Here is a 25,050-nt window from a genome sequence, read left to right as displayed (position 1 = left end):
ATCTTATTTTTGGAATAAAAAATTATTTTCAGTATTTTAAAAACAAATCACTTTACATGTTATTAGCAGCAAAAAAATTAATTATAAAATTATAAGGGAGTGTTATAAAAATTTAATTACAAAATAAAAATATTAATTAGTTTATTTTATGGTTAACCAAATTAGCTATTCAATTATTAATAGTGATTGTAAATAATATTAGTTCAACTATAGATTAATGGTAAAAGAACTAAATTACAAAACTACTAAGAGGTTGTAAAATATTGATTGGTGTCGACACTGGGGTCAAGTGACCTGTTTTGGTTACCAATATTTTGGTAATTAAAGAAAATCAAGTAAATAAGATGAACCGATCCATGGGTTCTCTTACTTACCTTTTTTGTTCGGAAAACAAAGTTACCCCTTCATTTTAGTTTTTTGAAAAAGTAAAGCAAAATAAAACTTTGTAAGAAGAGAATTGGTCTTGGAATTAATACTGTTGTGAATAGTGAAGGTAAACTTTTTAAATTTTTTTTTTTAATGAGGTTTAAAAGACCTAAAGCCCTAAAACATTTATTCTAGGAATGGTTACTGTACTTACCTTATGTGAGCGTGTATGTCTACCATATTGAAGTTCAAAATTTACCCTTTTTGTTCAAAAAATAGTTGTCACTTTATTTTAATTTTTGAAAAAGAAAAACAAAGTAAAACCTTTTTAAAAAGAGGATTGATCCAGGAGTACCATTGTGAATAGAGAAGGTAGATTTTAAATTTTTTTTAAATGGGGTTTAAAAGACCTAACACTCTAAAACATTCATTCTAAGAACGATTACTACACTTACCTTATGTGAGTGTGTATGTCTCCCATTTTGAAATTCCAATTTTGAAAAAGCAAATTAATAATAATAAAAAAAAAACACTTGCAATCTTTCAATCGCCCGCTTGCTACAATTTGATTTTTATTTTAATTTTATTTAGTTTTTTGAAAATTAAACTTCTTGTCCTTAACCTCTCTTGAAAAGGTTTTCATAGAATTTATACATGGGCATTTGTCCCATGGAAACTCAACTACTTTTCCACGTTTTCAAAGGCTTCAAACATGCACAAAAAAAAAAAAAAAAAAAAAAACAACGTTGGATGGAGAAAGAAAAATTTAGTTTTTAGAAGTTGAGGTTGACTCTACCAAAGAAAATTGCCTACATATCCTCCATGGAGGAATCAAGTCACTTGTAGTTCACCAAAATATTTTTAAAAAAATGATTTTCAGAAAACATTTTGATGAGTTTGAATATCACTTGAAAACACTTGAATCCCTTAAAACCATTTGAAGTTTTGTAGACACCTTATTTTTGCTCAATCGTTATATAGCAAAATTTAGGCCTTTAACTTATTTTTAATTTCAATGTTAGGCTTGTTTAAAGTGGTTTTTGTTTTGAAAAGGTGGATGCCATCTATGGTCTTTCCTTAAGTGCGGTCCTTTATTTGACTCACCCTCACCATCTGTTTCAAGTTGTATGCATTAGAATTTTTTACAATAATTCTTGTTCTCCATAATACAATCACAAATATATATAAAAAGGGTAAATATATTTAAAAAAAAAGTAGCTTCTTGAGCTACCTTCTTCTGTTGACTCTACGAGTCCAATCCAGTTTTGATAATAACAAATCACTTAGTATTTGATCTGTGCATTGAGTTTATGAATAGGAACCATATTAAGCATGCACGGAAAGATAACGAGTCATGGAAGTCATAAAGTAAAGCTGACATATCTTAACAAGATCCATGGAACTCAAAGAGTACGAGAATCAGTATGCAAGCGGCAAAGTTCAAGAACATCTTGGGAATGGGTATTTAGAACTCATGTACTTACATTTTCGTATGATTTAATTTGAGACTCAACATAACTTAGAATGATTTTAAGATTCATGTATTTCATGTATATCATTAAGGGACTTTCATGGACATATAAATATTCTTAAAACCTTAGAAAGTATCTTTATAAAAAAGCCACGAAAAAAAGTAAAATAGATTTTTAAATTAAAAAAAAAGAAAAAAAATTAAGAAAAAGGGGACTTCAGTAGCCTGAACTAGGGGTGAGCAAACGGTCGGTTCAGCCAAATTCGGTTAATTAACCGAATTAACCGAAAATTTCGGTTAACGATTTCTGATAACCGAACCGACCGAACAAAGGAAGCTCACCGAACCGAACCCGACCGAATTACCTTTTCGGGTAATTCGGTTAACCGAATTTAACCGAAATAATTTGAAATTAATTATTAAAAACAGAATATAATTATAACTTTTTTACTAATTCGAGCTTAATTAAGCATCTCATCTATTAATTTTATTAATAAAAAAGATATTTTGGTATTAAACTATAAGAGTAGAATCACTAGAATCATTAATTATCAATTCGGTTAATTCGGTTAACCAAATTGATAATTCATATTAACCGAACCGATAACCGATTAACCGAAAATTGGTAAAATCGTAACCGAACCGAACCGACCCTATTTCTTGACCGAACCGAACCGACCGAAATTGGTTGGTTAATTCGGTTAATTCGGGTTTCCTCGAATTATGATCACCCCTAGCCTGAACTCACCCTCAGTAGCCTGAAGATTAAGTTCGGTAGCCTGAAGAATTAATGGAAAGACACAGCAAGAAGGCCGAGGTACTTCGGTTGCCTGACCCTGGAACTTCTAGTCACCTGAAGTCACTTTAGGAGCCTGAACTTCAACATTAATAGCCTGAAGTCGCAGGAAAGTTTAAAAATCAGATTTTGATTAAACGAAGTGAACTAGAACCCTAATATAGTCCAAAGAATTTTAAATATATCATTACGTGGGAGTTTTGATTAAAGAGGGTTTGTGTGTTGAAGCATATCATACATAAAACGATTGTATCGTTTTTCATACATTCTGAGCTTCAAGTTTAATCATATGTTAATGTGCTAGGAAATTGAATTGTACTCACAAGCTTTTGTTAGAAGCATTGTTTTGAGTGTCGTTTTTTAGATTCTATTGTATACACGGTTCGGTGTATGAATCGGTGTGTGAGGAGAGAACTGTATCTCTTGTAAGAAGCGGAGTAGGAGGGAGCTGTGCCTCTTGTAAGCAGTGGATTGTAAGGGAAGCTCCGTACCAATTTAAGGAGTAGGGATTTAGTGAAATCCTTGAGTGGTTGCTCAAGGCGAGGACGTAGGCCAAGTCGGCTGAACCTCGTAAAAACCGCGTTTGTCTTCTCTCTTCCCTTTACTCTTTATTTTCAGAACTGCATTTAAATTGTGTATATTGCATGTATATGTTGGATAGCCTTACACATAAGTAATTGAGTAACAAGAATTCATTGGTAAATATATAAGAAGGGTTTAAGCCGTAAATAAGTGTCAAAGAATTTTTTAAATACCCAATTCATCCCCCCTCTTGGGATTACACTTGATTCAACATTTGGTATCATAGAGGGTTTACATAGACTTGATAGTTAATTTATAAAACGATCACATGACACACATTGGTGTAACTCCATTCGGTGAGAGACACTCATCCTGTGACAACCCGAATAAAAATGGAATTTAAATAATAAAGAGGAAAGTAAATTATCACAAGACTCGTTGACGAAGACAGGATTCGTCGACAAGTGTATGAGAAAATTCGTCGACGAATTCAGGATTCGTTGACGAGGAAATACCGAGAGAGGTTTTGAGCTAACTGAATTTCATCGATGAGGACTGAATTTCGTTGACGAAATTATTAAAGGATTCATCGACGAATGAAGGGGCTCGTCGACAAATCCCCTGCTCTATAAATATTAAAAATTCGAGTTTTAACTTCACTATTAAGCAACCTCTCTCCTCTCTCTCTCTCTCTCTCCCCTTCGGCCCTCTCTCTCTCTCTCTCTCTCTCTCTCTCTCTCTCTCTCTCTCTCTCTTTTCAATTTCGGGCTAAATTTATGCCGGTTCAACAATCCGAAGTCACCACAATGCTCCTAAGGAAGTTCTCTCCAAATCTGTCGAAGCGAATTGTTGGTGAAAGCAAGTTGGAAATCATCCCTAAGTTGAGGTAAGACTTTTTAAGCCAAATTTGGTCTTGTGATAGTTATAAGAAATGATGTACACATGGAAATACTGAAGTTTAATATTGGAAGTTTTCAGTTTCAGGGTATTGATCAGGAAATCCTACGGGGGGGTAGACCAGTTTATTTTAGGGGGCTTTCTCAGTAGTTAGGTAAGGGAATAAACTAAAGCAGTTACTTTCCATGTAAATTATTATTAATTATGAGTAAATTTAGCTTCAGAAAAGCATACGTTATATTTGTATATTATGGTTGAAATGTATGTTTGGGAAATACTGCTATTATGTTGAAATGTATATGTATGTATTAGATGTCAGAGAATTACGATTTTTGAATAAGAAGTATGATTTTATATAACGCATGTGTGGCATGAATATTATTTTACGTGAAACGTATTATGATGTGAAAGATTTTAGGAGCAAAATATGTTTTTAGGTATTATGAAAAGATATGTTATGTTATGATGATTTTGATGAATACATGATAATTGATTTATTTTCAGAATGTATATACCTGAAATGATTTCGGCACGAGGCTATAGTTATATTATGTTCAACACGAGGCCATAATTATGATATATTCGGTATGATGCCGTAATTATGTTATGTTCGGCACGAGGCCGTAATCACGATATGTTAGGCACGAGGCCATAGTGATGTTATATATGATCATGTATTATATGTTATCAGAACCCGGATGTTAGTTAAGTTGAATTCAGGGGCTCGGTACCGTAACTTATAGATCAGATGTTTATGATCAGATTAGTGCTAACCATCCCACGAGGGGGTGGGAGATGGATAGTTGATGTGGCTTTCAGTAGAGTGTGGACTTCCACCTGGCAGTCCAAACTAGGGTGTGGCGGTCCCATCGTACTTACAGATATATTTGACTCGGCAGTGGTCGGCCAGCCATTGTCGGGTCCCGCCTTCGGGCTGCACAATCCGTCGTGGGGGGTAATACATGACACCAGCTAGCTATTCATCTTGGGTATGTTTTCAGTATTATTAGTATAACAGATGTTTACATACGATATGATTTATCAGCAATTATGAAAGTATATGATTATTCGGTATGTGATGATAAATGTCTACAGATATATGAAATGTACTGTATATATATAATTACATTAAATATTCATGTTGTCACACAACTGTATTTAGTTTATTTTCCCTTACTGAAAAGTGTCTCACCCCCAAACATTAAATGATTTTCAAGAAACCCAGAGAGACCGGCGGGTCAGGGCCGTCGTTGAGTGATTGGAGCTTCCCTACTAGAAGGGTAAGCATTGAACTAGGATCGAGAGATTTTTGTTATACGATCCTAGTGTTAGTTTGACTTTTTGGAGGTTGTATATAGTAACAGTATTTTTATGATATAGTAAACTCTGATATTATGTTTTATGGTTGGATGTTCGAGATTTTATATTTGCTGTTGCTTAGGTTTTCGCTGTGATTGACAGGTGTCCCCGTTACCCACGGGTTCGGGTTGACTTTTCCATTTATTATGTTACATTTTATGTTAAGAAATTTAGGGTCGTTACATTTGGTATCAGAGCCTAGGATACTAGGTTCTGTAGACTCTAGAGTGCAGTAATAATAATACCAGAGTATAGGATAAGGGAATTTGAGGTCTGGTTTTGAAATCTAGATGCAGGACTTCCGTGGTGGTTTGTGTGATTTTCCTGGGATGACGATTTCAGGAAAGTCATTGTAAACTATCGTTGGGTTGGGTATCTAGGTTGCAGAATTGAACCTCGAATTGAGATCAAGAGAGATGAATTAATTAGGAGAATATACTATATGAGTTGAGTGATATGTATAGAAAAGGAGGTTTTGAGTTAAGTTAATTGTTTTCAGGATGGACCTCGGTGGCAATAGTGCCCACGCTAGTGGGAGTGAGGGTGCTAGACCCTCAGGCGCTGCGGGTAGTGATTCAAATGCCATCTTACACAGCATAGCACAGAAGGTTATGGTAGAAATTTCCAGGATTTCGAAGGAACAGGGTGGTCCATCGGCAGGCCACGGTGGCTCAATAGAGAAATTCATGAAGATGAATCCTCCAGCTTTCTAAGGGGGAATAGATCATGCAGTCATTGAAAACTTGGTGCAGGAGATAAAAAAAATATTTACAGTGCTGTAGTGTTCAGAGGAGTAGAAGGTACTATTTGCCACCTACAGACTGACTAGAGAGGCTGAGAGATGGTGGTCAGCAGTGAGAATTTTAGAGCAGTAGAGGACTATACCTGTGGAGATGGTGTGGGAGCGGTTTAAGGAAATATTCTTTGATAGGTATTTTCCAGCCTCTTCTAGGGAGGCTAAGATTGAGGAGTTCCTGAATCTGAAGCAGGGACAACTATTAGTACAGCAGTATGTGGCGAGGTTTATCGAGCTATCTCGCTTCGCTCTGTACATCATTCCAGATGAGGCAAAGAAGGTACGACAGTTTGAAAGAGGCCTAAGGAGAGAGATATATAAGCAAGTATCGATACTGAAGTTGCAAGACTTCGCCGAGCTGGTTGACCGAGCCACTATAGCATAAATTGGTGATCAGTTGGAGGCTGAGGAGTAGAGGTAGAAAAAGAGATCCACACCTACCGATTCCCAGCAGGGAGTCGGTCGTGCTACATGGAAGAGAGGTGGTATTATAGAGACCGGAGACAAGAGACCGGGAATCACGGTTTCCAGGGTGTACAGCTATCTCCAGCTTGCCCATCTTGCGAGAAGAGACACACGGGGGAGTGTCGTACTGGGCGAGGTGTCTGCTATAGGTGCGGGGAGCCAGGACATATGATGAGTGAGTATCTGACGCAAATTGGTGCTGCTCCTACTCCTAGACCTGCATGAGGAGGTTACCAGGTGCCACGAGGAGGCCAGCAGAGGAATATGGCCTCAGCTAGAGTTTTCGCTTTGATGCCGGGCGACGCTGAGGCGATCGACAACGTGGTGACAGGTACTGTTAATATGTTTTCATTTAAAGTTATTGCACTTTTTGATTCTGGTGCCACACACTTGTTTGTGTCCTTGGGGTATGTTAAATTATGTGGGGCGAAAACGCAATCATTAAATGTTGAACTATTAGTGGCGACACCGATTGGGTCAGCGGTAAGATGTAGTAGAATACTCCGTGGTTATCCAGTTGATGTTCAGGGCAAGATTCTATTTGCTGATTTGGTAGTGCTGGACATGCACGAGTTTGACATTATTTTTGGAATGGATTGGTTAGCAGCTAATTCTGCTATTATGGACTGCCGTGCTAGAGAAGTGATATTCCGACCTCCAAGGAAACCAGAATTTAGATTTCTAGGGCCACGAGTGCAATCTTTACCTCAGATAGTCTCAGCTGTTCAGGCAAGGAGGCTACTCCAGAGTGGCTATCTGGGATTCATGGCTTTTGTGAAAGAAATGTCAGAAAATGAATTGAAGCTTATCAATACACCTGTGGTGAAAGAATTTATAGATGTATTCCTAGATGAATTACCAGGTTTGCCACCTGATCGTGAGGTAGATTTCCCTATTGATCAACTTCTGGGTACAGTGTTGATCTCTAAAGCACCATACTGAATGGCGCCAGCAGTGTTGGCAGAATTGAAAGATCAGTTGCAGGATTTTCTTGATAAAGGCTTTATACGACCTAGTGTATCGCCGTGGGGAGCTCCAGTGCTGTTTGTAAAGAAGAAGGATGGGTCTATGAGGATGTGCATAGATTATAGAGAGATTAATAAAGAGACAATCAAGAACAAATATCCTCTACCCCGTATCGACAACTTATTCAATCAGATTCAGGGTACACGGGTGTATTCCAAGATCGATCTAAGGTCAAGCTACCATCAGGTAAAGGTGAGAGCGGAAGATGTATCGAAGACAGCTTTCAAGACCAAGTATGGGCATTATTTGCCATTTGGTTTGACAAATGCTCCTGCGATATTTATGGATTTGATGAATTGGATTTTTCATGCATACTTAGATCAGTTTTTAGTTGTTTTTATTGATGATGTACTGGTCTATTCGAGGAGCTATGAGGAGCACGAGATGCATCTGAGGCAGGTTTTGCAGATGCTTAGGGAGAAGAAGTTGTATGCAAAATTCAGTAAATGTGACTTCTGGCTCGAGAAAGTTGTGTTTCTGGGGCATGTTATCTCAGGAGATGGAATTTCTGTAGATCCTAGTAAGATAGAGGCGCTGGTGAATTGGGCTAGACCGAGGAACGTCCAGGAGATTAGAAGTTTCTTGGGGTTAGCTAGTTATTATCGTCGTTTTGTTGAGGGTTCTCAGCTTTGTCAGGACCTTTGACACGACTGATGAAGAAGAATGCTAGATTTGAATGGGACGATAGCTGTGAGCAGAATTTTCAGGAGCTGAAGTAGAGGTTAGTCATAGCACCGGTATTGATCATCCCGTTTGGGGGTGAGGGTTATACTATCTACAGTTATGTGTCCTTAAAAGGACTTGGCAGTGTATTAATGCAGCATGGCAGGGTAGTGACATATGCGTCCAAACAATTAAAAGAATACGAAAAGAACTACCCTACCCATGATCTTGAGTTGGCTGCAGTGGTACACGCATTGAAAATTTGGAGACATTACCTGTACGACGAGCAGTGCGAGATTTTCTCCGACCACAAGAGTTTAAAGTATTTCTTCACCCAGAAGGAATTGAATATGAGATAGAGAAGGTGGTTAGAGTTGATTAAAGATTTTGACTGTACTATCAGTTACCACCCAGGGAAAGCAAACGTGCTAGCTGATGCATTGAGCAGGAAGTCTGGAGTATCAGTGTTGACAACTATGGAGATCCAGCGTACGATTATGATGGATCTAGAGAGACTCGACATTGAATTGATAGAGAGTAATACTCCAGTATGTATCGCCAGCCTAGTGGTATAGCCTACTCTATAGGAAAGAAATAAAGCCGCCCAGAAAGAAGATCCAGAATTAGTGGAAGTATTGGACAGAGTGCAGAGTGGTCAGGGAGAGGAATTCTGCATTTCAGATGACGGAGCTTTGCGGTTTCGTTCTAGACTGTGTGTTCCTGCCGATGCTAACATTAGGAGGACTATTTTAGATGAGGCTCACAGATCTTTGTATACAGTTCATCCTGGCAGTATGAAAATGTACAGGGATCTGCAAGAGTTTTACTGGTGGAGTGGAATGAAGAGGGAGATTGCTGAGTATGTAGCCCAGTGCTTGACATGCTAGTAGGAAAAGGCTGAGCACCAGAGGCCAGCGGGCTAGTTGCAGCCGCTATTTATCCCAGAGTGGAAGTGGGATCATATTTCCACGGACTTCATTTCAGGGCTACCGTCCACATCGCATGGTCAAAATGTGATTTGAGTGATAGTAGATCGGTTGACTAAGTCTGCCCATTTTCTCCCTATCAAGATCAGCTATTCTCTCAGCTGATTAGCAGAGATTTACGTTCAGGAGATAGTTCGTTCTCATGGGGTGCCTATATCTATTGTGTCAGATCGAGACCCACGATTCACGTCATGATTTTGGAGGAGCTTGTAGGAGGCTCTGGGGTCTCAGTTATCGTTTAGTACAGCATTCCATCCTCAGTCAGACGGGAAGACTAAGAGGACGATATAGACATTAGAAGATATGCTCCGTGCATGTGTATTAGATCTTGGGGGTAGCTGAACTCAGTTCATGCCACTGGTGGAATTCGCGTGTAATAACAGTTACCAGTCCAGTATTGGCATAGCATCGTTTGAGGCCTTGTACAGTAGGAGATGTCGATCTCCTTTGTATTGGGATGAGATGTGTGAGCAGCGAGTTGTGGGTCCAAAGGTGGTACAATAGGCGTATGATAAGGTTCGACTTATTAGGGAAAGAATCGTTGCAGCTCAGAGCCGAAAAAAGAGTTATGCCGACCATTGTCGCATGAATTTTGACTTTGATGTGGGTGGTGACATATTTTTGAAGATAGTTCCGTTAAAAGGAGTTATGAGGTTTGGTAAGAAGGGTAAACTTAGCCCTAGGTTTATCGGTCCGTTTGAGATTTTAAAGAAATGGGGCCGGTGGCTTACAGGCTAGCTTTGCCACCTACACTATCCAGAATACATGACGTATTCCACGTATCTATGTTGAGGAAATACGTCCCAGATCCTTCTCATATTATCAGCTATGGTGACTTAGAGCTCAGTGACTCACTAGTCTATGAGGAGGTACCAGTGCAAATTCTGGACAGAAAGGAACAAGAATTACATAGTAAGAAGATTCATCTAGTAAAAGTTCTATGGAGGAATCATGTGATAGAAGAGGCTTCTTGGGAGCTCGAGGAACAGATCAGACAGAAATATCCGCAACTATTCCAAGAAGTTTAAATGTAATTAGAAATGTGAGTAAATATGTAATGTTTCTTGTATAGGTACATGTAATGTTATAGGTAGTATGAGATATTTAGTTTTGGAAGAATTTTCTTTAAGTATATGTAATCTCCCAAAACTTGAGTTGTAACCACGGTATTCCTCCGCCATAAGTGAGGGTAAGTAATAAAATAAGTAGACCATTTTTCCTAAAGGATGATAAATTACGTGAATAGTAAATTTTGAGGAAGAAATTTTATAAGGAGGGGAGAATGTGACAACTCGAATAAAAATGGAATTTAAATAATAAAGAGGAAAGGAAATTATCAGAGGACTCGTCGATGAAGACAGGATTCGTCGATGAGTGTATAAGAAAATTCGTCGATGAATATAGGATTCGTCAATGAGGAAATACCGAGAGATGTTTTGAGCCAACTGAATTTCATCGATGAGTACTGAATTTCGTCGACGAAATTATTAAAGGATTCATCGACGAAGGATGTGGCTTATCGACAAATCCCCTGCTCTATAAATATTAAAAATCCGAGTTTCAACTTCACTATTAAGCAACCTCTCTCTCTCCCCTTCGGCCCTCTCTTTCTTTCTTTCTCTCTCTCTCTCTCTCTCTCTCTCTCTCTCTCTCTCTCTCTTTGATTTCGGGCTAAATTTACGCCGGATCGACAATCCGAAGTCATCACAATGCTCCTAAGGAAGTTCTCTCTAAATCTGTCGAAGTGGATTGTTGGTGAAAGCAAGTTGGAAATCATCCCTAAGTTGAGGTAAGACTTTTTAAGCCAAATTTGGTCTTGCGATAGTTATAGGAAATGATGTACACATGGAAATACTGAAGTTTAATACTAGAAGTTTTCAGTTTCAGGGTATTGATTAGGAAATCCTACGGGGGGTAGACCAAGATATTTTAGGGGGCTTTCTCAGTAGCCAGGTAAGGGAATAAACTAAAGTAGTTACTTTCCATGCAAATTATTATTAATTATGAGTAAATTTAGTTTTAGAAAATCATACGTTATATTTGTATATTATGGTTGAAATGTACGTTTGGGAAATATTGCTATTATGTTGAAATGTATATGTATGTATGAGATGCCAGAGAATTACGATTTTTGAATAAGAAGTATGATTTTATACAACGCATGTGTGGCATGAATATTATTTTACATGAAACGTGTAATGATATGAAAGATTTTATGAGCAAAATATGTTTTCAGGTATTATGAAAAGATATGTTATGTTATGATGATTTTGACGAATACATGATAATTGATTTATTTTCAGAATGTATATACCTGAAATGATTTCAGCACGAGGCCGTAGTTATATTATGTTCGGCATGAGGCCGTAATTACGATATGTTCGGCACAAGGCCGTCATTATGATATGTTCGGCACGAGGCCGTAATTACAATATGTTAGGCACGTGGCCGTAATGATGTTATATATGATCATGTATTATATGTTATCAGAACCCGAATATTAGTTTAGTTCAGTTCAAGGGCTCGGTACCGTAGCTTGTAGATCAAATGTTTATAATCAGATTAGTGCTAACCACCCCACGAGGGGGTGGGAGATGGATAGTCGATGTGGCTTTCAGTAGAGTGTGGACGTCCACCTGACAGTTCAGACCAGGGTGTGGCGGGCCCATTGTACTTACAGACATATTTAACTCCGCAGTGGTCGACCAGCCACTGTCGGGTCCCACCTTCGGGCTGCATAGCCCGTCATGGGGGGTAATACATGACACCGACTAGCTATTCATCCTGGGTATGTTTTCAGTATTATCAGTATAACAGATGTTTACATACGATATGATTTATCAGCAATTATGAAAGTATATGATTATTCAGTATGTGATGATAAATGTCTACAGATATATGAAATGTACGGTATATATATAATTACATTATATATTCATGTTGCCACACAGTTTTATTTAGTTTATTTTCCCTTACTGAGTAGTGTCTCACCCTCGAACATTAAATGATTTTCAGGAAACCCAGAGAGATCGGCGGGTCAGGGCCGTCGTTGAGTGATTGGAGCTTCCCTACTAGAAGGGTAAGCATTGAACTAGGATCGAGAGATTTTTGTTATACGATCCTAGTGTTAGTTTGACTTTTTGGAGGTTGTATATAGTAACAGTATTTTTATGATATAGTAAACTCTGGTATTATGTTTTATGGTTGGATGTTCGAGATTTTATATTTGCTGCTGCTTAGGTTTTCGCTGTGATTGATGGGTGTCCCCGTTACCCATGGGTTCGGGTTGACTTTTCCATTTATTATGTTACATTTTATGTTAAGAAATTTTGGGTCGTTACACATCCACTAGACCACCCATCTTTTGTGGTGTAAATTACACCTATTGGAAACGTAGGATGAGCATATATCTACTGAACATAGATTGGAAGGTTTGAAAAATAGTGACTAAGGGAAATCACATTCCCATGAAAGTAATTGATAAGATTAATGTACCTAAAACTGAAGATGAATATACTGAAGAGGATTGGAAGTCAGTTCAAATCAATGCCACTGCCATGAACTTACTTTTCTGTGCATTAGATGTTAATGAATTTAATAGGGTAATGACATGTAAGTCAACTAAAGAAATTTGGGAAAAATTAGAAGTTACATATGAAGGCACTAAGGAAGTCAAGGATAGTAGGATAGACATGCTCACTAGTGAATATGAAGCATTTAAAATGACGACTGATGAATCCATACAATCCATGTACACTAGATTCACACACATCATTAACTCTTTAAATGCTCTTGGAAAAACTTATCCTACTTATGAGTTTATCAGGAAAATACTCAGGGCATTACCTCCAGTGTGGGAAGCGAAAGCTACAGCAATAGTAGAAGGGAGAAATCTCAAGGAGATGTCGGTGGACAAACTCATTGGATCACTCATCACCTATGAGCTGGCAATAAATGAGAGGAAAAAGGAGCAAAGCAAAGTTAAGAAGGCCACTGCACTTAAGGCATCATCAAGCTATTCAAGTGAAGGAAGCGATTTCGAAATGGATGATGACATGGCCTTGCTCACAAAGAAGTTCAGGAAGTTTTTGAAGAAGAACAAGAAGTTCAACAGAAAATTTCGGAACTCTAAATCGGAAAGAGGAGAGCAAAGCATGAAGAAAAAGAAGGAGGATCCAACCACATGCTACAACTGCCGAGAAGTTGGACACATCAAGCCTGAGTGCCCCAAGCTCGTGAAAGCCTCAAAGAAAAAGAAGAAGGCGCTGAAAGTCGGTTGGGATACACACAGCACTAGTGGTTCAGAATCTGAATCCAGTGACGATGAGGTGGCCAATCTGTGTCTAATGGCACATGATGACCTTGAGGTACAATCATCATTTTCATCATCTTCATATTATTCTAGTGATTCTGAAAATGAAAATGATATGATTTCATATGATGAACTGAAACAAGAATACCTGTACACTATTAAAATACTTGAAAAGAAAACAAAGAAAATTTCTAAGTTGAGAAGTAAAGTCAAAGAACTTTCAAGCTTAGTTGAACATCAAAATGAATCCTATGCATCTTTCATAAAAGATAAAGATTTGAAAATTGAGGAGTTCGAAAAGGATTTGAAAGATAAATCTAAAATTATTTGTAAATTTGCTGAAGGAGAAAATAATTTTGAAAAGCTCCTAGGATCTCAAAGAAACTCCCTAGAAAAGGAAGGGCTCAGTTTTAATGGTAAGAAAAATATAAAGAAAAGACATCTTTACATGGGTTATTTTACAAAAGAGTCAAAGTCATATGCTCTAACTAAGAATTATTATAGAAATACTACATGCTTTAAATGTAGAAGGTTGGGTCACATACAATTCGACTGTCCTTTCAAAAATAAAGTTGTAAAAATAAAAAAAGTATGGAAGGTCAAAGGTCAATCTAGCACTAACCTTCCTGGGCCTAAGACAATCTGGGTACCAAAGCTAGTTGTTTAATTATGTCTTGCAGATATGCTTAAGATCAGCATCCTCAAAAGATAGATGGTATATGGATAGCGGATGCTCACGCCACATAACCAGGGATAAAGCAAAGTTCACATTCATCATACCCAATGATGAAGGGTTCGTTACTTTTGGAGATAATGCTAAGGGAAGTGTAGGTAAAGTTGGTAATGATTCCTCACTCATTATAGATGATGTTTTATTAGTTGAAGGTTTAAAACACAATTTATTTAGCATAAGTCAACTATGTGATAAAGGCTACAAAGTATCATTTGAACATGACAAGTGCATAGTTGAACACAAAACTGATAACAAGATACTGTTCATTGCTAAGCGTCATGAAAACGTATATACCACAAGCTTTGACAAGTTGACTTCACAGAGTGTGACATGCTTATATGCTATGAATGAAATAAGTTAGATTTGGCATAGGAGACTAGGACACGCAAATATGGATTTAATCTCAAAACTAGTTAAGAAAGAATTAGTTAAGGGACTGCCTAAGACTAAATTTGTGAAAGATAAAATCTATGATGCATGCCAACTAGGAAAACAAGCAAGAACAAGCTTTAAGAAGAAGAAAGAGATCTCCACTACTAGGCCACTCCAAATGCTACACTTAGACTTATTTGGACCAAACCCAATTCAGAGTTTAGGAGGAAAATCATACGCTTTTGTCATAGTTGATGATTTTTCAAGATACACATGGGTACTATTCTTAGGTCACAAATATGAAGCATGTGAACAATTTATAAACCTATGCAAGAAAGTCCAAAATGAAAAGGGATATACAATTACTAAAATTCGAAGTGATAGGGGTAGAGAATTTAAAAATCAAGGCATGGAAGACTATTGTAATTCATTAGGAATTGCCCATAATTTTTTAGCCCCTAAAACGCCGCAACAGAATGGTGTAGTTGAAAGGAAGAATAGGTCTATACAAGAAATGGCAAGAACTATGCTTAACGAACATAAATTACCTAAATACTTCTGGGCCGAGGCAGTGAATATCGCCTGCTATGTGCTAAATAGAGTTATGATTGGACCATCACTTAATAAGGCTCCTTACAAATTATGGAATGGCCATAGACCAAATATATCATATTTTCATGTCTTTGGCTGTAAGTGTTTTGTGTTTAGAGACTATGAGCATCTAGGAAAGTTTGATGTGAAATCAGATGAAGGTATCTTCCTAGGGTATGCCTTAGATAGTAAAGGCTATAGAGTAAATAACAAACAAACATTGACGGTCATAGAATCTATTCATGTAGTGTTCGATGAGTCAAATCCCTTCTCCAAAAGAACTGATGAAGATGAAATTGAATTAAACAAGGAACTAGAAGAACTATCAATTGAGAATGATTCATAAAAGAAAAATGAACTTAAAGAACCATCCATTGAAATTGATCAAACTACAAATGAGGTTAATGAACCACCTAGAGAATGGAAATACATAAAGAATCATCCCATAGATCAAATAATAGGTGAACCATTACGTGGAGTAGCCACTCGCTCCTCTCTTAGGAACATGGTTAGTCATTTTGAATTTCTATCTCTAGAAGAACCTAAGAATGTAAGTGAAGCTATAGAGGATGAATCTTGGGTGCTGTCCATGCAAGAAGAATTAAATCAATTTGAGAGAAACAAAGTATGGACATTAGTTCCTAGACCTGAGGATAAGTCAATCATCGGGACCAAATGGATATATAAAAATAAGAAAGAAGAACATGGAGTAGTTGTGAGAAATAAAGCTAGATTAGTAGCTCAGGGATATAATCAAGAAGAAGGTATAGATTTTGAAGAAACATTTGCCCCTGTAGCTAGGATGGAAGTCATACGAATGCTTTTAGCATATGCAGCTTTTAAGGATTTCAAACTATATCAAATGGACGTCAAAAGCGCATTTTTAAATGGCTACATAAATGAAGAAGTGTATGTAGAACAACCCGTAGGCTTTGAAAACCATAAGAATCCAGATCATGTGTATAGACCAATGAAAGCCTTGTACGGTTTAAAGCAAGCTCCTAGAGCTTGGTATGAAAGGCTAAGCAGTTTTCTATTAGAAAATGGATTTATAAGAGGAAAGATAGATACTACCTTATTCATAAAGTCTAAGAAAGATGATATTCTCCTAGTACAAGTATATGTAGATGAGATCATATTTGGCGCTACAGATAAAAAATTGTGTAATGAATATGCCAATACCATGCAAAATGAATTTGAGATGAGCATGGTAGGTGAACTAAATTTCTTCCTAGGACTTCAGATCAAACAAGAAAATCATGGAATATTTATAAATCAATTAAAGTATATTAGAGACTTACTCAAAAAGTTTAATATGGAAGACGGAAAAATACTAGGTACACCTATGAGCGCTTCATTGAAATTAGACAAAGATGAACAAGGTATACTAGTAGACGTCAAGCTATATCGTGGAATGATAGGTAGCTTGTTATACCAGACTGGCAGTAGACCAGATATAATGTTTAGCGTATGTTTGTGTTCAAGATTTCAATCTGCACCAAAAGAGTCTCATTTGCTAGTTGTTAAACGGATACTTAGATATCTGATAGGAACCGTGGACATTGGGTTATGATATCCTAAGTACACATCCTTTGAGATTCTTAGTTATTCAGATGCTAATTTTGCGGGTAGCAAAGTGGATAGGAAGAGCACTAGTGGTACTTGTCATCTCTTAGGACACTCCTTGGTCTCTTGGTTTTCCAAGAAACAAAATTCAGTTGCTCTTTCCATAGTTGAGGTTGAATACATAACGGCAGGTAGTTGTTGTGCTCAAACGCTTTACATGAAGCAACAACTGAAGGATTTTGGATTAAGTTATGAAGCAATCCTTATAAGATGCGATAATACGAGTGCAATAAATATCTCAAAGAATCCCATCTTACATTCACGAACTAAGCACATAGAAATACGACATCACTTTCTTTGTGATCATGTTCAAAAAGGGGATGTAACACTAGAGTTTGTATGCACAGATGAACAATGGGCAGATATATTCATGAAATCACTTGCGGAGGATAGCTTTATCTAAATTAGGCATGAATTAGGTCTCATGCATAGTCGAGAGGTTGCTTAGAATCATGTTAGATGATATAATTCAGGGGGAGCAACGTCACTTACAGTATAATCACTTGGTATTGCATTAATCAACAATTGGACACATTTAAAACCTTAAGATTATTAAGGGGAGAAGAACATAAGGGTACGTCTACTCATGCTTTATTAGTTTACAACTTTTTGTTGATGACAAAAGGGGGAGAAAAAATCGGGAGCAAAAATAATAACATACAAAAATCGGAAGCAAAGAAAAATCGGGAGCAAAAATTGTTATTGAAGTTATGCAAAAGGTGAGATATATAATGGGGGAGAAACTGTTGTTGATGTCATGGTTGAAACATTATGAGCATATTCATTATGAGCATATTTCATACTTCATTTAGATTCAGGCACTTTGTGTATGAACATGAGCATATTTTCATTCATTGAATATTTGATGCATTAATTGAGGGGGAGCCTTGTTAGGCGTAACCCATTATATATTTTTTCTCATGCATTTGTCATCATCAAAAAGGGGGAGATTGTTGACTCTACGAGTCTAATCCAGTTTTGATAATGACAAATCACTTGGTATTTGATCTGTGCATTGAGTTTGTGAACATGAACCTTATAAAGCATGCACAGAAAGATAACGAGTCATGGAAGTCATAAAGTAAAGCAGACACATCTTGGCAAGATCTATGGAATTCAAAGAGTACGAGAATCAAGATGCAAGCGGCAAAGTTCAAGAACATCTTGGGAATGGGTATTTAAAACTCATGTACTTACATTTTCATATGATTTAATTTGAAACTCAACATAACTTAGAATGATTTTAGGATTCATGCATTTCATGTATATCATTACGGGACTTTCATGGACATATAAATATTCTTAAAACCTTGGAAAGTATCTTTATAAAAGAGCCACAAAAAAAAGTAAAATAGATTTTTAAATTAAAAAAAAAGAAAAAAAATTGAGAAAAGGGGACTTCAGTAGCCTGAACTCACCCTCAGTAGCCTGAAGATTAAGTTCGTTAGCCTGGAGAATTAATGGGAAAACATAGCAAGAAGGCCGAGGTACTTCGGTTGCCTGACCCTGGAACTTCAGTTGCCTGAAGTCACTTTAGGAGCCTGAACTTCAACATTAATAGCCTGAAGTCGCGGGAAAGTTTAAAAATCAGATTTTGATTAAACAAACTCGTGAGCTATTTCTTTGATCCAACGGTTGAGATCAATCCTAAGGGTAAAACACTATAAATACTAAATATATAAACCCTAGAACCAAGCGAAGACACTCAAGAAAGAGAAGAACACATCTTGTTGAAAGAACATTGAAAACTTGCTCCTATTGCTATACGATTGCCTACACTTCAATCTCTAACCATCAAGCTTGGGCAAATCAACTCAAAATCTCAAAGGGAACTTGTTTACTCATCTGAATTCTCATTCTAGTATTGAGGTTTGATCATTCAAGTTATTATCTTCAAGAACTTCTCATCTCATTACTTGTTCTTGATTATCTTTAGAAAAGTTTGATCTTGTGTGTGTTCATACATATAAAAAAAATTATTTTTATAAAGATCATTACTTGAGAAAGTTGTTTAGCTATTAATTGATTGTTTTTGATTCAAGAGTATATATATATATAGTTTTCATAGAGCATATTATTGAAAAATCTATTTTTGATTAGGTATTAAAAGGTTGATCTTGAAATTGCTTGTACATATACATATTTATTTTAAACAAGATTGTTACTTGATTAAGGTTGTGTTATTGATTTAATGGTTTGATTCAAGTGTGCATTCACTTATAGGATTCATATTTTATATATATTAAAACACTTGAGAATATATCCTTGGTATTCAAAAATATCTATTTTATTAAGGGATATATTGTTTGGAAAATCTTATGCTCAGGATTTTGTTCTTTGAATTACATATCATATACATTTACATATTACAAAGATCCAGTTGGGATTAAATATTTGATAGAAAGCTTTTTTATATATATTAATAAAATATTCAAGATAAGGCTTTTATCAAGTTCACATTAGATATATGTGTGCATCTTTACAAAGTGAACTAGAACCCTAATATACTCCAAAGCATTTCAAATATATCATTACGTGGGAGTTTTGATTAAAGAGGGTTTGTGTGTTGAAGCATATCATACATAAAACGATTGTATCATTTTTCATACATTCTAAGCTTCAAGTTTAATCATATGTTAATGTGCTAGGAAATTGAATTGTACTCACAAGCTTTTGTTAGAAGCATTGTTTTGAGTGCCGTTTTTTAGATTCTATTGTATACACGGTTCGGTGTATGAATCGGTGTGTGCGGAGAGAACTGTATCTCTTGTAAGCAGCGGAGTAGGAGGGAGCTGTGCCTTTTGTAAGTAGCGGATTGTAAGGGAAGCTCTGTCCCAATTTAAGGAGCAGGGATTTAGTGAAATCCTTGAGTGGTTGCTCAAGGCGAGGACGTAGGCCAAGTTGGTGAACCTCGTAAAAACCGCGTTTGTCTTTTCTCTTCCCTTTACTCTTTATTTTCAGAATTGCATTTAAATTGTGTATATTGCATGTATATGTTGGATGGCCTTACACATAAGTAATTGAGTAACAAGAATTCATTGGTAAATATATAAGAAGGGTTTAAGCCGTAAATAAGTGTTAAAGAATTTTTTAAATACCCAATTCACCCCCCTCTTGGGATTAAACCTGGTTCAACATCTTCAATCTCGAACACCTACACACACAAAAATAGAGGCTCAAGTTAGTGAAGACCTAACTTGACTCATTTTAGAATTTAAGAACCTTAGTGAGCATGTGACAGTTTTAAGGCCCAATTGAGCTTAAGTGAAAATTCAGGTCCACTATAGGCCTATGTTTAGCCCACAACCCAATTTAACTAAGACCTACCTGTACCCCTGGTCCAACCCTGCTCCACTACCCTATCCCCTCTAACCCAGCTCATGCAACATTACCTTGTCTTCCTGACCCAACTCCTACTCCACCATTTTGCTCTTGCTATAGCCCAAACATATCCTAACCTCTTAGGATCTTGTCCCCCCTCCTAACCTACAAATAGAGAAGAGTAGGAAGGAATTAAGGGGGTGGGGGGGGGACCTAAAGGAATCATTGGAGAAACAAAGAGAGAAAAGAAATAGAGAGAGAGAAAGAATGTGAGTAAAATGATAGAGCAGAAAGGGGCAAAGTGAGAGGTAGATTCAGAAGCTGGAGAGGAAAACCCCCATAACTTCTAAGAAGGGCGAAGAAAGAGGAAAATAGAGGAGGAGAAAGAGGCAAATCAAGGAAGGAGGAGTGAGAGACCAGAGGTAGGCTCCCTTTCCCCTCTCTGTTCTTTTGTTCCTTGAAGTGCTTGCTTTTCCTTTTTTTTACTAGTCATTCTATGTGATTTCTAGTATTAATTATTCTATTTGAGCACAAAAAAGCCTTAACACATAACCTAATTTCTCCCCCTTACAATCCTATCAAATTCCCTAAACTAAGCCCCAAAATTGGACTCTAAAACCTAGTAAGCTCCCAAAAAAATCCCTCAATCAGTGCCCCAAAACCCCCAAACAAAACGCTGAAAAATTTCCCTACATAAAACTCCTTCCCTAAATTTTTGAGCAAAAACTCACAAAAAAGACCTGCAAAATCCTAGACAAACATGAGTTTTTGACTTGGATCCGAGAAACCTAGACCTGAAAACCTGAAATAAACTACCTAGATTCAGGTCAAAGGACCCAGATTCATAAACCCAGACCTAACCCGAGGACCTGGGTCAACTTGACTCATGTCCAAGTCAATAGATCTAATGTTGGCCTAACAAGGCCTACGAATCTTATTTTGATGATAACAAATCAAAGGAACTTAATATATTTGGTTAAGTGATATTTCAGGACTCAAGTGTGTGAATACAAGATCAAGTGCTTGAAAAGTCTATCGAAAGCTTGTACTTAAAGTTACAAGAACTTGATGAAGTATGTACCTAAGTCAATGAGCTATGAAGTATGTACGTAAGTCAATGAACTATGAAGGAAGTTAAAGCAAATACATGAAGACATTGACAGCAAAGAAAATACATGAAGACTTAGTGATTAGAAAGTCATAGTCCTTAAGTAGTCTTATGTAAGTACTTCAAACAATTCAATATTGATGCATGAAGCTCTTAGGAATTAATATTGACTTATAGACCTATGTTTGAAATCCTTGGAAAATATTTTCAAAAAGTATTAAATCAATATAACAAGTATAAAAGTTAAAAAAAGTTTTGGAAACAAAGTTTTTAAAAGCATATGTTTTGCACGATCAAGCGACTGATGCTTCACCATCAGGCGACTGACATTTTATGCTAATGAAAATTAAACAGACATAATAGAATCAGGCGACTGACCTCTCAGGATCAGGTGACTGACCCCATTCTATGTTTGAAAATATGTTGTACTTAAAAGGCACAGGCGACTGACCCCGATATTTCAGTCGACTGACCTTTGTGATTTTAAATTTAGAATCGCTTGGGAAAGTTTCCAAATTTGATTACTTGGTCCCCAAACTTTGTGAAAACTTGGGAAACACTACAAGAAACTTAGGGAATATGAAAATTAACTTTTTCTATCTATAAATACATGTTAAACTTAAAGATTAATCATACCTACAAGCAGCAATCAAGCTAAATTCTTTTTACTCTTCAAAGCTATCTTGCTAATACTTATACTAAAATACCTGCTCTGTTTTTTTGCTGAGAAAAGCTCACGATTCTTTGCTCTTTTATTAAGTTATTCAATCAAAGATAGAATATCGGTGATAATTACTTGAGTTTCATTTTTCTATATTGATTTTGATTAAAGTATATTGGTATTCAATTGTACTAATATGCTTTTGTTGAGAGTTCTTCTTGTACACATGATTGTTTCTTGTTTTCTCTTGTTATTTTGTTTGACGATTCAGGGTTGTTGAATCGTTGGCTAACAAGAAGGGGAATTCTTTTTAGAGTGGGGTCTCCACCTGATAAGGAGAGGTTGTAACTTTGCCTGGTAAGAAAGTTGGAAAGGAAAATCCTCACAGCGGTTGCTTGGGGCAAGGACGTAGGCTGTAGGCCAAACCTTGTAAAAAATCTGGTTCTTATCTCTTCTCTCTTCTCTCTTTAAATTTCTACAAAAGATATTATATGCGTGTATGATCTTTATATCTTGCTAAACTTTGGGGATTGCTAGAATCTCAAATTTAAAGCATATCTAAACTCAGCACAAAATATCTTTTTGGTTGGTTTGATAAATTCATCAAAGCTTTGATTTTTTAAATATTGAAACATCAAAAAGGTACTTTGAATTGTTTTCAAAAATCAAATCTTTGAGAATTATATTTCATTGATAGTAGTATAGGAATAAATTCTTAGTTAAGTTTAAAATTTGATATTGATTTCTAAACTATTTTAAAATTGATTCTTGAAATTGATCAGCTATGCCTTCACATCAAAGATTTGAACTTGAGATTAAATATTGATTCAACTCGATTAATAGTATATAAATTATGTGATTGATAAAGGTTGATTACTTGCTAAAAGTAAACACTGCTAAAAGTAAAATTCAATTAAGGAATTTAAATCAAGTAAAGAAATTTAAAAACCTAATTCACCCCCCCTCTTGGGAGTTCACCTTAAATTGGTATCAGAGCAAGGTTCTAGTAAATCTTAAACTGGAAGCTATATTAAGATCTCTATGGCAAACCTAGGTGTATCTTCTTTTGCTGAGGGTCAATCCTCTTCTAGAACACCTATCTTCTGTGGTGTTAATTCCACCTTCTAAAAACAACGAATGAGAATTTACTTGTAAACTATGGATTGGAAAGCTTGGAAAGTAGTCATACATGGTGACCTTATCCCTACTAAAAACGTTGACAACAAAGACATACCTAAGGAAAAAAAAGATGCTTTAAGCACTATATTGCGCCCTTGATGTAAATGAATTCAATAGGGTCATGACATGTAAATCAGCTAAAGAAATCTGGGATATATATACATACTTTTTTATTTAAAAAAAAAAAAAATCAAAGTGGGAAATATGTCACTGTATTATGATGGCATGAGCACCACCATAACCACACAGTTGGAGAGACGTCGCTGCGTGAGGTGGTGTAATCCAAGCTGTTGATTGTGTGTTTTCATTCAATGGCTAGATCGCTACCATGTCAATGATCCATGCCTCTTGACCCAGGCTAGTGATTTCCTATCACATGCTAATGTCACCCTATGTCATCTACCCAAAAAAAAAATAAAAAAATCAAGATCGACTGTCTTTTGCTGTATGTAACCATGAATGGCTAACATGTGGCGTCCATGGGATTTTCTCGCCTTCTCTTGAACCAAGTCAATTGGATTTGACTCAAGTCAACTCAAGTTAGAATTGTTAACTGGGTCAAGCCAAATGAGCCAGTTTGGTCTGGTTCAACCTCCCTAAACCGCCCTTTTTTATTTATTAATAATTTTTTAAAATCCATTTTTAATTCAAAAAATTTGGAAAAATAGTACAAAGGTAGAAAAATTAGAAAAAAAGAGAAAAAATCATTAAAAATATGAAATAATGAAAAAAATTTTTAGAGCCCTTTCTAACTCGAGGGATTGAAAAAAAAATTTAAAATATGAAAAATATGTAAAAATTAAGAAAATTTCTTAAAAATCTTGAAAATGTGAAAAAAAAATTTATAAATAGAGAAAATTTGTGGAAAATTTTGGGTCCCCTTTTTGATAAATTTTGATCACTTTTAGTGATTTCCCTTATGTGGTTTGTTGTATGCCTTGTTTGTTGCATGATTACATCTTTTGTCTTTCTAGCTATGTGTGCATGTGCTTGCATGATTATGTGTGTGCACATCCCCATGATGAGGAGTATGATGAATTGGGGTTATGTAGCCCTTGATTATCACTTGTGGGGAGAAATGTCTAGAAGAATCCCTTCGGGCTTAGACGATAAAGATTTTTCTAAATCCCTCGATTTATGTGCATATTTCTTTTGCATGCCTTGTGTTTTATGTGCTTTGAATCTGTAACGCCCCGACCCTCTACGTGAGCCTGGAGTGCTACTAAAACATAATATACAAGTCTCTCTTATACCATACATATACAACCCGCCCAAATAAGGGGAAACGAGTGTACTATACTGATCATCATATACATACACAACGGAAATTACATGCTAATACATCTAACACTTACCAGAGTTCTAATTATTTCCCCCATACATACATAACTAATTCCATATCCTGTTATTACAATCCCAAAAATAACAAAACTACTGTCTATGTCTCACCAGCTCTGACAATATCTATCGATTGTCTAACACTAGCCCGATAATACACTAGAGTTTATCCCTCGAAGGACTTGAAACATGATTTGTATAATAGGGTGAGACATCTCTTAGTAAGATGTGTAATACCCTGTGGAAGTAAGACTCAAAAAGGATTTAATGTTATTACCCATATCAACAAGGTACACCTTTCTTTTCGGGAGCCTTCCATAAGAACTCCACGGTTAAGCGTGCTTGGCTTGGAGTAATCTTGGGATGGGTAACCTTCTGGGACATTTTCTCAGGAAGTGTGTGAGTGAGGATAAAATACACTGAAAAGGACACATGTTGGTATATGGGTCCAGTCATTAGTCT

This window comes from Malania oleifera, chromosome 5 (genome assembly GCF_029873635.1).
Source record: "Malania oleifera isolate guangnan ecotype guangnan chromosome 5, ASM2987363v1, whole genome shotgun sequence".
Taxonomy (NCBI): domain Eukaryota; kingdom Viridiplantae; phylum Streptophyta; class Magnoliopsida; order Santalales; family Ximeniaceae; genus Malania; species Malania oleifera.
The sequence above is the reverse complement of the archived record's forward strand: the minus strand, read 5'-3'. Positions refer to the sequence as shown.